The following is a 14,809-nucleotide window of genomic DNA, read 5'->3' on the forward strand; positions in this document are numbered from 1 at the left end:
GAAAAAATTTCATGAAACAGGGTCACACGTCCGTGGGCTCCTGACACGCCCGTGTTCTCCGCCCGTGTAGCTGTCTGACTATGACGTCAACATTAATTAGGGTCACAAGGTTGTGTTATTATTTTCTGAATTATTGATAAATATTTAACTTGTCCTTAATTATGAGTTCTTAATTCTTGCTTTAATATTCCAAGATATTGATTCAAGTATTGATGTGCTTATTCAGAGGAGCAAAAGTCCCTGTCTAAGAGTAGATCTAGCATAATTAAGCGGAGTTGATTGTACCCCTAGACTTAGGGCGACATAATTTTGCCGGATTAGGGTGAAACCTAATAAGGGAATCCATAGATCGAGTTAATGCAACACTAGGGGTTTTAATTAGAAAGAGATTTCAATTAATCAACCTAGGGTTAAACGTTGTTAGTCTCGAGGGAAACATTAATATAACTTGGGGATTTTTACGGATCAAGTCAAGTGAATAAATCATCTGATTCAAAGTCAAATAACAAGTGAAGTCTAGGTGGATTTTCCCTTGGGTATTGTCCAAATCAATCAGTTTTTCCCAAAAGTATTTTCCCAATTTTCTTCCTGTGCATTCTTAGTTTAGTTAATTAATTTAGATAAAACAAACCCCTGTATTTTTAGGCTAGATAATAAAAAGAGAGTTAATACTAGTACTTTTAGTTCCTGTGGGTTCGACATTCCGGTCTTACTATAAACTATACTACTGTTTGATAGGTGTGCTTGCCTTTACTGTGATAATAGTTAGTTTTCAAGTATGGTCAATTATAAATTTAAAAACTTATCACGATTTGTTCACATCAAGTTTTTGGCACCGTTGCCGGGGAACTAAGCTATTAGGAACACTTAATTTTTATTACTTTAGCCATTTATTTTATTGCAATTTAAGTTTTATTTTGAGTTTTGTTACTAAATTTTCTTTTTCCTTCTGGCAGGTTTTTGTAGTTTATGACTAGAAGAATCCCGTCGGGACCATTATTTTTTGATAGTGAGATCGATCGCACAGCTCGCAGAAATCGAATAGAAAGAAGGAAAAGCCTAAGATACACAGACGAAGAGCAAGAGGACGATATTTCCACCACAACCGAGGAGATGGCTAAAATCAAGAATATCCGTTTCCTCCTGCAATTGCTGCTGATCCAGTAAATCAGAATCCTGCTCTAGATCAGAATCCTGCTCTACACACTATGTATGATTATGCTAAACCTATTTTAATAGTAGCTAAATCGAGTATAGTTAGACCTGCTAATGCTGCAAATAATTTTTAACTGAAACCTAACACGGTTCAAATGATACAACAGTTTGTTCAGTTTGATGGTTTGCAGGATGAGGATCCAAATACTCATTTGGCGAATTTTCTGGAGTTTTGTGACACGTTTTAGATCAATGGCGTTTCTGATGATTCCATTCGCCTTCGGTTATTTCCCTTTTCATTGAGAAACAAGGCTAAATAGTGGTTGAACTCGTTACCACGAGGGTCAATCACTACTTGGGAACAAATGACTGAAAAATTCTTACTTAATATTTTTCACCTGCTAAATTGGCTAAATTGAGGAATGATATCTCTTCTTTTATGTAGATGGATTTAGAAACACTCTATGAAGCATGGGAGAGATACAAGGATCTTTTGAGAAGGTGCCATCACCATGGGTTACCACTCTAGCTATAGGTTCAAACTTTTCACAATGGCCTGAATCCTTCGACTAGACAGATGATTGATGTAGTTGCTGGTAGGACTATCAATAATAAGACACCTAAGGAGGCTTATGAATTTATAGAAGAGATGCCACTGAATAACAATCAGTGGCAAGTCATGAGAACAAAGTTGACAAAAGCAGTCTGTATTTTCAACTTTGATGTGGTTACTATGCTGTCTAACCAGGTAGAACTTTTAAATAAAAAGATTGACGGTTTGTGTGGTTCTACTCAGGTACATCCCACGATGAGGTGCGATTCAAATGGAGGAGTAGTACACACAAAATATCAACCCTTCAACCCTAGCATTGAGGAGGAACAAGTTCAATATATTGGTACCAATAATTCCAGACCTCAAAATAACCCATACAGTAATACTTGTAATGCAGGTTGGAGGAACCATCCCAATTTCTCATAGGGTGTCAAGGAAATCAAAGGCCACAACATCCTCCGGGTTTTCAACAACCATCTTACCAACAGGAAAAAAAGCCAAACCTTGAGGAGATGCTAATGAAGTTTATCCCAGTATCAGAAACTCATTTTCAGAATACTGAAACAGCACTTAAGAATCAACAAGCATCGATCCAAAGGCTTGAAACTCAGATAGGCCAACTTTCCAAACTAATTTTTTAATGACCATAAGGTAGCTTGTCGAGTAATACTGAATCTAACCCGAAGGAACAACTCAATGCGATTACCGTTCGAGATAAGGAAGGGTTAGTCAAACTTGAACCAGAACCAAGGAAAGGAATTGTGGCAAGTAAAGGTAAAGGTGAGGTGGACCACAATAAGCAAAAACTGGTAAGTAGAAAGTACAAACCTCATGTGCCATACCCTAGTGCGATAAGGAAAGACCATACAGATGAACAATTTGGTAAATTCCTTAAACTGTTAAAGAAATTACACATTAACTTACCGTTTATTGAAGCTCTTTCGCAGATGCCAAACGCAGTTAAATTTCTAAAGGAGTTTTTAGGAAATAAATGAAAGTTGGACGAGGCGTCGCATGTAAAGTTGACCGCAGTTTGCTCAGTTGTTCTACAAAATAAGCTACCCAACAAGTTGAAAGATCCAGGGAGTTTTACGATTCCTTGTTTGATTGGTAGTTTGAACGTGAATAATGCATTGGATGATTTAGGGGCGAGCATTAATGTTATGCCTTATAAAATGTTTAAACATCTAGGTCTTGGGAAACCCAAACAAACTAGAATGAGCAGTCAATTGGCTGATAAAACCATTTGATTTCCTAGGGGTATCATTGAAGATGTTCTTGTTAAAATCGATAAATTTATATACCCAGTAGACTTTGTTGTTCTAGATATGGAAGAGGATAGTAACATACCTTTGATTTTAAGACGACCCTTTTTAGAAACTGTTAGAACTGTTATCAATGTTGGTACAGGTGAACTCACACTTCATGTGGGTTATGAAACAATCACTCTTCAAGCTCGTAATTCAAGTAACAAATCAAATATTCAGGGTGGTTGTATAAATTGTGTTACTAATACTGATCATGTGGTGCAACCTTCTTTACAGGAAACACTTCAAAGAGCATAAATGAGCCCTGTTCAAGTAACAACAAGGGACTCATCTATGAAGAACAAAGGCTACAGATCGAAGAACTAGATAAATGGTGAACACCTGTCAAGGAAAAACCAAAAGCACATGAAAAATCGAAGTGACACCACAATGAACATATGGATGAAACAAAGCAAATTAAAGTTGGGGACAAAGTATTGTTAGATGAAAATGCCCCCCGAATCGCTACTCTAGAGCACAATACAGACAGAACGACTCCCTTCATGGTAATGAACATCTTCCCACATGGTACAATCAAGATAACACATACTATATTCGAAACTTTTAAGGTAAATAATACTCACCTCAGACCTTATTTTGATAAAATTGATAGCAGAGGTGAGGAGTTTCAACTCCTTAATCCACTATAATCACACAAAATGGAGGTAAGTCGAGCTTAGACTATAAATAAGTGATTTTCGGAAGGCAACCCAAGCATTAATAGTGTTAATTTCTTTAAGTTTTAGTCTTTAACATCTAAATCACTAACTGAGTCCTTAAACACAGGTTTTCCACATCCACACGGCCTGGCACACGGGTGTGCCTTAGGCCGTGCTCATACCACAGGCAAAGACACGACCGTGTGAGAACAGAGCAAAAGTTTTCCCTAACACGGGATTCGATACATTGCCACAGCCGTACGACGTGGCCGTGGGTAATTCTGTCAAACCAACACGGGCATGCGACATGCCCGTGTCTATAAACCATGGTCAAAACTGCCAAATTAACACGGGTGTATGACACACTTGTGCCCACCACCTGTGGTCGAAACTGCCAAAATAATACGAGCGTGCGTACATATAAACGGGCTTGGGAGAAGTGAACGAAGTAGGACACGGCCGTGTACACCAACACGTCCAAGGAACACGGGCATGGGCTGAATTTTAGACGCACCCAAATTTAAAAATCATGAAACACACGGGCTAAAATAAGGGCACACGGGCGTGCCCCATGGCTGTGTGCCCTAATATCTATATAAACCCCTCACTATTCATTATCCCCAGTACCGCCTCATCTAGTCAGCCGATCAAGAAGACCTAGAGGACATTGCCGATGATGTCCCTCCGCCTCACAAGGATCCAACCTCTCAGCCACCACCTATTCATCGTCCAGTTCATGCGGCGGCTTCACTCTCACATCTCTGAGTGCCTTACTTGATTCGAGCAGCATTGTTTTCAGCACTTTGATCACAATTATGTAACTCTACATCAGATTTTTCAGCACCTTATCATCTCATCGCCGCCCCCACCTAGCGAACCATCTAGCGATAAAGATGTTTAAAGACTTTTATTTATTATTTTTATGTTTTTATTTTTATCTTTTTAAAACTACTTTTTATTTTATTTTTCTTTTATTTTAATTTTATTTCATTCTTAGGTTTTATAGTTTATATTGAACAATTTATACTTTCGGCCATTTCTTTACTAGTAATCATGCTTCTTTGTATTTCCTAAAGAGTTATTGATTCTATCGCAGTTATAAAGAGCTCCAAAGCTCACTATTACTTAGGAACTTGAAACTCCACTAGAAAAGGTTCTCCACAACTGTCATGTCCTGCCCGACCACCACGATAACCTCTTTGCTGGACACTGTGGTTGTGGAACCCAACCTCTACCACCACCGGTGTATCCTCCTCCAGTCTCATCATTGCCTTTGCCGATTACTTTCCATGAATCCATGTCAAGGATTCCATTCATCATTTAGGAAGTTTCACTTCTCTCCCTATCTTATGATCTTATATCTATATTGTTAGTAAATCTATCTTTGTACATTAAAGACAATGTACATCTTAAATGTGGGGGCTCACTTATATCTTTATCAAAAAAATCCCTGAATTTGTCTTATTCTCACGTAACTCACTCATATCACTATTAGAATGAATTTAGATTAACTTATGATTTTTATTGATATGTATTGGATTAAAACATAGGCATCCATGCATTGATTGTTTAAACTTTAAGGAATTAGATAATCAAGCATGATAAGTTGATTTTTTTAGAATTAAATTATTTTTTAGATTGTTTCCCCAAGTTTAGGTATTATCTTGAGTTGAAATTCACAGGTTTAACATAAAAAAACCATAACTTTTGTGAGATCTTGAGCCTTTAGAGCATCTATTATTTATTTCATGCTCACTTTTATTATTGCTATGAGTGCATCAATATTAATTTGTTATTCTAGAACTTGCTTGATTATGCATGTCAATACCACACCTTTGATTTTATATGTTAAGATGATAAAGGCACTTAGGTTTAACCCACTCACTCTATAAAAGCCTACCTTCATAACTAACCCTTAGTGAACCCCCTTGAGCCTAACAAACCATGCATTGATTAACCCTCAATATTAACCCATAACCCATTATTGTTGAAATCCCCTCAATTAATTTGATCCCTATCTTTTGTCGAGATTTGAATTGAATAAATTGCTTAGCTATGTTTTATTTTTTTGATAGTTAGCAAAGTTCTATATTACTTGATTTGTTCTTAGAAATATATATATAAATACATACTTAAATTTTAGTAGTAATTCATTATTTAGAGCTTAAGTATTTAATTCCATATTCTGAAAAGAAGCTCACATTTATTCAATTGATGATCAGTATTTTTCTAATTAGGTAATTTTTTTCGATTCAATATTGATTCTAACCTTTTCTTTCAGCTTGTGACGACACCCCCTAACCAAAGCCAAGCTACAACCCTCTAAAGACCTTTTAATTGATGTATCATCTCAATATATAGTGGTGGAGATTTGATTTTCACGCAAGCTTATGGTAATAACATTTCATATTGACTATTGAGTGCTAAATTTCTTGTCCTTAAACACCTTGAGTGATTTGAGTGAATCTTTAGTGAGGATGTGAAACTCTGTGATATTTTGAATCAAAGGTGATTACTTAGATGAGGGGAGACACCTATACTTGGAATGTTTGAAACTTTAATGTTCTTCGAGTTGAATTTGCAATGTATGATTACTTATGGATTATTTTGAGATATTATTGATAGGAATTATAAGTTGAGAAAAATGAATTCTTAATTGTGAGTTGAGGATTTTGCTTGAGGATAAGCAAACGCTTAAGTGTGGGGGTATTTGATAAATCGTAATTTATACATATTTTTATCCCATGCTTAGCACATTTATCGATGAATTCTCCTTAGATTTGGTGAATTCGATGCTCTTAATCCTTTAATTTCATGTTTTATACTTAGTTGAGCATAGGAAAGTAAAAAGAACAAGAAACGAGCCAAAATGGGAGAAAAGGGGCCAACATGGGAAATCAACACGGCCCAGACTTCCTTACACGGGTAGACCACACGCCGTGCCTATTCAACAGACTTGACCACGGGTTGAAGCACTTGCACACGGATGTGTCAAACGGGCGTGTCCCTGTCGAGCCCAAGTCTAGTCCTATTCGGAAAAGGCCGTTCTTGAGGGTTTTTAATTCTAAAGCCTATATAAACACCCTAGAGGTACTTGAAAGGAGACACGGAGTAGGAGGTAGGGAATTACTCGAAGAAAGCCGATTGATCCATCTCAGAAGCCGGATCATCCTTCAAGACTGAAGATCTCCCTTCAATTTCCTTCAGGGGTTTTTGGGTTTTCTTTATGTTTTGTTATCATTATTCTTTTGAGATGTTTTCTTTTACACTTATGAACTAAATCCCCTTAATACCTGAGGGGAATGAAACCTAAGACAGATCTTGTTATTATTTTCTGAATTATATGATAAATATTTGACATGTTCTTAATTATGAGTTCTTAATTCTCGCTTTAATATTCCAAGATATTGATTCAAGTATTAATGTGCTTATTCAGAGGAGCAAAAGTCCCTATCTAAGAGTAGATCTAGCATAATTAAGCGGAGTTGATTGCACCTCTAGACATAGGGCGACATAATTTTGTCGGATTAGGGTGAAACCTAATAAGGGAATCCATAGCTCGAGTTAATACAACATTAGGGGTTTTAATTTGAAAGAGATTTCAATTAATCAACCTAGGGTTAGACGTTGTTAGTCTCAAGAGAGATAATAATATAACTTACGGATTTCTACGGATCAAGTCAAGTGAATAAATCGTTTGATTTAGACTCAAATAACGAGTAAAGTCTAGGTGGATTTTCCCTTGGGTATTGTCCAAATCAATTATTTTTTCCCAAAAGTATTTCCCAATTTTCTTCTTGTACATTCTTAGTTTAGTTAATTAATTTATATAAAACAAACCCCTGTATTTTTAGGCTAGATAATAAAAAGAGAGTTAATACTAGTACTTTTAGTTCCTGGGTTCGACATTCCGGTCTTACTATAAATTATACTACTATTCGATAGGTGTGCTTGCCTTCATCATGATAATAGTTCGTTTTCAAGTACAGTCAATTATAAATTTAAAAACTTATCACGATTTGTTCACATCAATAGCCTAAACCATTCAATGATGCATCACTATAAATTACAAATTCCTTACCCGATTTAGGCTGAACTAGTACGGGTGCTTCAATCAACAAGGCTTTCAACCTGTCAAAACTCTGTTGGCATTTATCAGTCCATTCAAATTTCACATCCTTCTGTAACAAATAGGTCATCGAAGAGGCTATCATTGAGAAACCTTGTACAAATCTCCAAAAGTAACCAGCTAATCCCAAAAAAAACTAACTTCAGAAACATTTTTCGATGGCTTCCAATTAACAATTGCTGATATTTGATTCGGGTCAACACTGATGCCTTCAGTAGATACTATATGTCCAAGAAAACCAACTTCCTGAAGCCAAAATTCACATTTACTGAATTTAGCATACAATTTTTTCTCAAGCAAAGTTTGTAATACAATTCTCAAATGATCAGCATGCTCATTTTCATCTCGAGAATATACCAAGATATCATCAATAAATACAACCTCAAATCTATCTAAATACAGTCTGAAAATTCTATTCATCTGATCCATAAATACTGCAGGTGCCTTAGTCAAACCGAACGGCATAAAAAAAACTCATAGTGCCCGTACTTGGTTCTAAAGGTTGTCTTCAGTATATCTGAGTCTTTCACTAGTAACTGATAATAGCCAAAATGGAGATCAATCTTTGAAAATATAGTGGTACCTTTCAACTTGTCAAACAAGACGTCAATATGAGGCAATAGATACTTATTCTTGACTCTAACTTTGTTGAGCTGCCTGTAATCAGTACATAATCTCAACGACCCCTCTTTCTTCTTAAAAAAATAAAACTAGTGCACCCCAAGGTGATGAATTGGGTCGAGCAAAACCTCTATCTGTTAGTTATTGGAACTGCGTTTTTAACTCCTTTAATTTAGTAGAAGCTATTCAGTAGGGTGCTATGGATATCAGTGTTTTCCCTGGAACAAGATCTATAGAAAATTCTACCTCTCAACAGGTGGTAAACTAGGTAATTCTTCCTCAAACTCATTAGAAATTCACAAACAACTAGCACTGACTTAATCTTCGATCCAAATACTTTAGTGTCCAACACATATGCAAGATAAGCATCATACCCTTTTCTGACATATTTCTGTGCTAATATAGCTGAGATTACATTAGACAACCTATCCAGTTTATCAGATTCAATGCGAAATAATTCACCATTCTGACATTTTAACACAATGTACTTCTGTTTACAATTTACCACTGTATCATGCTGAGTTAACCAGTCCATACACAGAATTACATCAAATTCATCAAATGGCAACAACATTAAATTAGCCGAGAAACAATAGCCCCATACCATTAACGAACAATTTTTACAAACTTTATCCACCATCACATACTGGCCTAGGGGATTTGAAACTTTAACCACGAATTTAGTGGACTCAATAGGTAAATTTTTAACAGACACTAAATTCATGCATATGCATGAATATGTTAAACTAGGATCAATTAAAGCAATAATATCAGTATCAAGAAGAAAAAATGCACCAGAAATAACATCAGGTGCAGAAGCATCCTTACGTGCACGTATAGCATATGTTCTGGCTGGTGCTCGTGTAACACCCGTCACCCATATTTAATGTCGAAATAGGGTTACGGAGTATTACCTAACTTATAACACAATTAAACATACATTTCACATACATTTTTCAATTCCATGTAATCATCATTCAACATTAACCACACTGTCCCTAATACGATCCTACGAGGCCTAAAACATGCTTTAAGAGTGGTTCTTAACTAAACCAATACTCAGGAATGTTTTACAAAACTTAGAAAATTTTTCAAACTACAGGGGACACACACCCTTGTGGCCCGACTGTGTGTCTCACACAGCCAAAGACAGGCCCGAGTCACAAGTCGTGTGGATATTCAGAATGGGATTACATGGCCATGTCCTAGCCCGTGTCCTACCCTGTGTAACTCTCTAACTTGGGTCACACGGCCAACACACACGCTTGTGTGGCTAGCCAGTATGCCCTAAGAAATGGCCATACACGCTCGTGTGCCAGGTTGTGTGCTAGGCCGTGCCAAACCAGTAGGGTATACTAACTTAGTCCACACAACCAAGTCACACTTTCGTGTGCTGGGCCATGTGGAGCATACTGACTTAATTTCTATTTCAACACCAGGGTAACCTGACCGTCTGTCACACACGGCCATGTAACCTAAATGTGTGTCACACACAGTTGAGACACACCCCTTTGTCTCTGCCCGTGTGCACAAAAATAGGCTATTTACCAAGCCATTTTGCCACCCAAATTTGTATACACCTACATCAAACCAAATGGCACCAAAACATGGCATAAATAAGCATTCAAACCAACTAAATCAAGCCTAATTCATGCTAGTTCTATACCATCATCCACAATACACATAAGTAACAAAATAGGCCATTCCATTTAAATCAAATTCACATTCACAATTCAATTAAATAGACACTTTCAAACATGCATCATTTTCCCCAAACTCACAAGCATATAACTTCTCAAATATCAACCCACCACAAGCATTAATATAACAATTATTAACACAAGACAAAGGCCATGTGCATATATATATATATATATGTGTGTGTGTGTGTGTGTGTGTATATTTAAACAACCTAATCAACCAAAATAAGCCAACTTGCATGGCTATACACAAAACCAAATACTTCACATTCACAAGCCATTTCAAATGACAAAATTCATTACCAAACTATATATTAAAATGACCATACATGCCATATATCCATAAACTTAGATTCAAAAGTAGCAAAGTGATAGTTGGATAGTGTGATGAAGTCTCCTATGATTCTCGAATCTGAGCTAGCTTTGATTTCACTATAAAACATGAGAAAATAAACAAAGTAAGCTATAAAGCTTAGTAAGCTCGTATTAAGCTCGTATAAAATAAAACTTAATTAATCATAAATACACAATTCAATCAATTGAATATATCAACACATAATTCATAATAGCTAACCAACCTTCCACATTTCAAACATAAGATTAGATGTGAAATTCACAAGTTTCTTCAATTCAAAACTTATACGGTTCATGTACATACCTGTACCACCTCTTATTAATCTCATATTCATCCATCTCTTTGATATTCCCGTTGAACCATTTCAATACTATCGGATACTTAGGAATCTCGCATCTTAAGTGCCATATACATAGTTGAAGCTATCTCAAATCTCATATCACATATAATGCTCACTCTTGAGCTATCAACGAGTCTGCTCACACAAGCTGATAGTCGATGAAGCTACACAGTGCTACTCACACAAGCTGACGAGTATCCGCAACACATGTTGGATAACTCAGTCATCGATAGGACGTACGGACCAGCACCAAATCACATAACCCCTAATGACATGTCATTTGTATCCTAATCTATTTCTGAGGTTCAATCGGGATTTCACACTTGCTGAATCGTAGTCGAACATGTCTATAGTGTCGTATTCACAATTTATGCAATACCAAAGCATTTAAAATACAAATATAACAATGCTTATTAATTACGAACTTACCTCAAATGCAAAAATGACGAAACGAGTCAATTAGTTCTAAACCTTTTTCTTTCCTCAATCTAAATCCCTATTTCACTTTTCTTGATATGCATAGATGATAGCTAGCCGAACCACGAAGCTATTTTAATGGCCTTTTCCTCTTCAATAATCGGTTAGGAAAATGATGAATAGATTAAATGGCATTTTTTTATTAATATCATTTAAATTATCTAATTACTAAATTAACCTTATACATTAACCTTTAAAACCATTAAAAAGATGTTCATCTTTGTCCACTCATATTAATAATGGTCTAATTATCACAAAGGACCTCCTCTTTAATATTCCATAGCAATTAAACACCTTTAGCTATTAGAACATCACTTTTACACTTTACGTGATTTAGTCATGTTTATCAAATTAAATATTCAAACGATAAAATTTCTTAACAAAACTTTCACACAATCATACTATTATGCTATAGACATTAAAATAATAATAAAATAATTATTTCGACCTCAGATTTGTGGTTCCAAAACTACTGTTTTGATTTGACTAAGAGCGGGTTGTTAGAGCTCGTGCTTTAGATTTAGCTGTAACAACCCTTACTCGGCCCAGACGTTATGGCCAAATTCTGTGTGTCACATTGAAGTGTTTTAGCGAAAACCGTGTTTTCATTGAAAACCCTTCTTAAAATAAAAGAAACCCTAATTAATTAAAAAAGAAACCTTTCAGTTACAAAAGCCTTGTTTAAAACATTTGATTTTTAAAAAAAACTTAGTTGCGGAAACGTAGAAAACATACTATAATTTAAGAAATCCATGTCCAACTTCTCATAAATTATAATGAAAATAATAATAATAACATAATGAAAACCTTATTACAATCTAGTCTGAACACATTTAAAAAGAACTAAAAACTTAAATGATTAAAAGAAAAACCAAGTCTGAATTATCTTGCTAGCTAGCCACCCAAAGTCCCTCCAAACATCGAACCTTCTACTGAGCATCACCTGAAAATAAAATAAAAGAGGGGGTGAGTTTTCGCAAACTCAGTGTGTACAACCCTCGATGAAAAACAAGCATTCAAAGAGAAATCATCAAACATGCAATACAATCCCATCCAAATTATCCAACCACTACACACCAGCTCCGTCTTCCGTCACACCATGTAGGGATATAGATATCAACCCACCCAGCCCAAACACCAATGGTAGCCCGGTTGCGGAACTACTTTCATTTACATATTGGGCTTTAAAAGCTGTCGGTGGATCCACGATTGTCAGGCAACCATGTGATCCTCATATACTTCCTCCGTTCCATAGTTCTGACCCTATATGCAACCTAAGCAGAACATCATATTATGCATGTCACATCCATAAAACTTACATTCAACACCTAGGGGTATTTTAGTCATTTTCGTCCTTAGGGGCATTTCAATAATTTTCCCTTAATTATGGGTTTCACTTACCTTGATCCGTTAACAAGTCCCGCGAGCTAAGATGAACAAATACTATGCACAGGTAGGATTCCAGAGAAGAGGAGGTGGGTCATTAAGACCGCTTAAGTACCAACCTCTCCCTAGATCCAATCTTAGACATGCATATACCTGTTGCCAGACCTTAACCCTTTGACTTGTCCATGGTCGTAATATATTAATTAAGTCTTATGTAGTTATCATATACTAGGCCCAAAACCCCTTACAACGCCCAAACAAGTTCACATACCTGTATCTGGCCCATTAAGCCCAATCATATTCATATGGCCCATTAGGCCCAAATCACCTATATATGGCCCATTAGGCCCAAATCACATTTATATGGCCTGTTAGGTGCAGTCACATTCATATTCATGCTCACATACAAATTTTTATCACATAGCATCAATATTCAATTTTTGCCTACTACGGGCCCAACAGCCCATCGGGCCCATTTAGCCCATTCTGGCCCGTATGGCAAATCATAACCCAAGTCCACGGAATAGATCATGGGTCTTAGGAAACCTATTGGTCTCCTCCTTACAAGTGTTCGCGTACTCGCAAGACTACCGTAGCCAAACTTTCGACTTTTCAGCATTTTGGCTTTTCGGCATTTCGGCATTTCGGCTTTTGCCGATTCATAGTGTGTGTGAAATGTATGTACACACCCAGTAAGCAAGTGTGCTACGATTCCCTTAGTCACCAACCTACAAACAATATCATTCTACAATTAATTGCATGCTTAATACATATTTTTACTAAAACCGAAACCTCACCTTTCACCATACCTTGAACACCACTCCCTAATAGCTTTTCCCTGATCACGTACTCCTTATTTAATGCCCCCATGCCTGAAACCGTCACCGGAGTCAAGCTTGAGGTGTTACTAAACTTATCTTACCTTTTAAACAACTCTAAACCACTTATTTTAATTTTCGGAATAAACTATTTTTCTGCGTCATGGTTACTTAAAAATTCATTTCTCGAGTTTCAAAACTCAAAATTAAGATCCGTAAATTTTTCCTGAAACTAGACTCATATATATATTAACTAATTTTTTTATAGAATTTTTGACTTAGCCAATTAGTACAGTTTATTAGTTAAAGTTACCCCTATTTCAGAATTCGACTGCACTGACCTCTACTTACTACGAACAACTTTTCTCCCTGTAAAAAATTTATATAACTATATCCTTTATTTATATTAAAACTAGATTCAAAAAGGATTCTAACCATATAAAGTACACCACCTAATTATTTTTGTAAAATTTATGGTGAATTTCCAAAGTTGGAACAGGGGATCCAGAAATTGCTCTGGGCCTATTTCACTAAAACTCAGATATCTTATAAAATAAAAACCTTTACCTGTTTTGCTTATTCCATATGAAAATAGACACAATGAGATTTAATTTCATACATTATTCACCATCAAACCATGTCTCTACAATTTTTTTTGTGAGTTTTCAAAGTCATGTTATTTCTGATACTTGAATCCATTTTTAAGTTACTTTCACATTTTTCATAGTTTTCATGTGATAGTTACTACTTAATCATACATACTATTAAACATGTATATCATCAGCCATTCTATTAGCTAATCACTAGCAAGTATTTACACATCATTCATTGATCATATCATATCAAAAGAAACCAAGTTCCTATACATGCCATACACAAAACGAAACGTCTAACTATACCAATGTGATTTCTTCGATAGTGTGATCGGGTCTCCGACGTTTCCTTCGATCCCAAGTGGCTTGATAAAAACTATAAGAAAAAGAAAATAAAGAGAGTAAGCACTAGGCTTAGTAAGCTTACAAGCAAATAAATTACAACATTCAACATAATGAATAATTATACATAATGTCACCTAGCCTCATAAACTTTCTTTACTTCTCATTTTCTACCTTTTTCTTTACTCACTTACCTTCTTTCTTACCTGACCTTTCACTATTCATAAATATAATCTACCTTCCCTTTTGCTGATAATTTACTGTAATTTAACGTGTACAATGACCCGTTGAACCACTCGGAATACTAAGGATACTAGGGTCGTTCCTGTCTATCAATATCTTGCCAATGCCATGTTTTCGACATGAACTTACAT

At 35.9% G+C, this 14,809-nt stretch overlaps 1 non-coding gene across 1 annotated transcript; it reads right to left on the reverse strand.

Moving 5' to 3' along the window:
- Positions 1-1,567: 1,567 nt before the first annotated feature.
- On the reverse strand, positions 1,568-1,674 carry LOC128294668 (small nucleolar RNA R71). The gene has a single exon (XR_008284976.1). It is a non-coding gene; the product is annotated as a small nucleolar RNA R71 (small nucleolar RNA).
- Positions 1,675-14,809: the final 13,135 nt, after the last annotated feature.

Source organism: Gossypium arboreum, chromosome 6 (genome assembly GCF_025698485.1).
Source record: "Gossypium arboreum isolate Shixiya-1 chromosome 6, ASM2569848v2, whole genome shotgun sequence".
Classification (NCBI taxonomy): Eukaryota; Viridiplantae; Streptophyta; class Magnoliopsida; order Malvales; family Malvaceae; genus Gossypium; species Gossypium arboreum.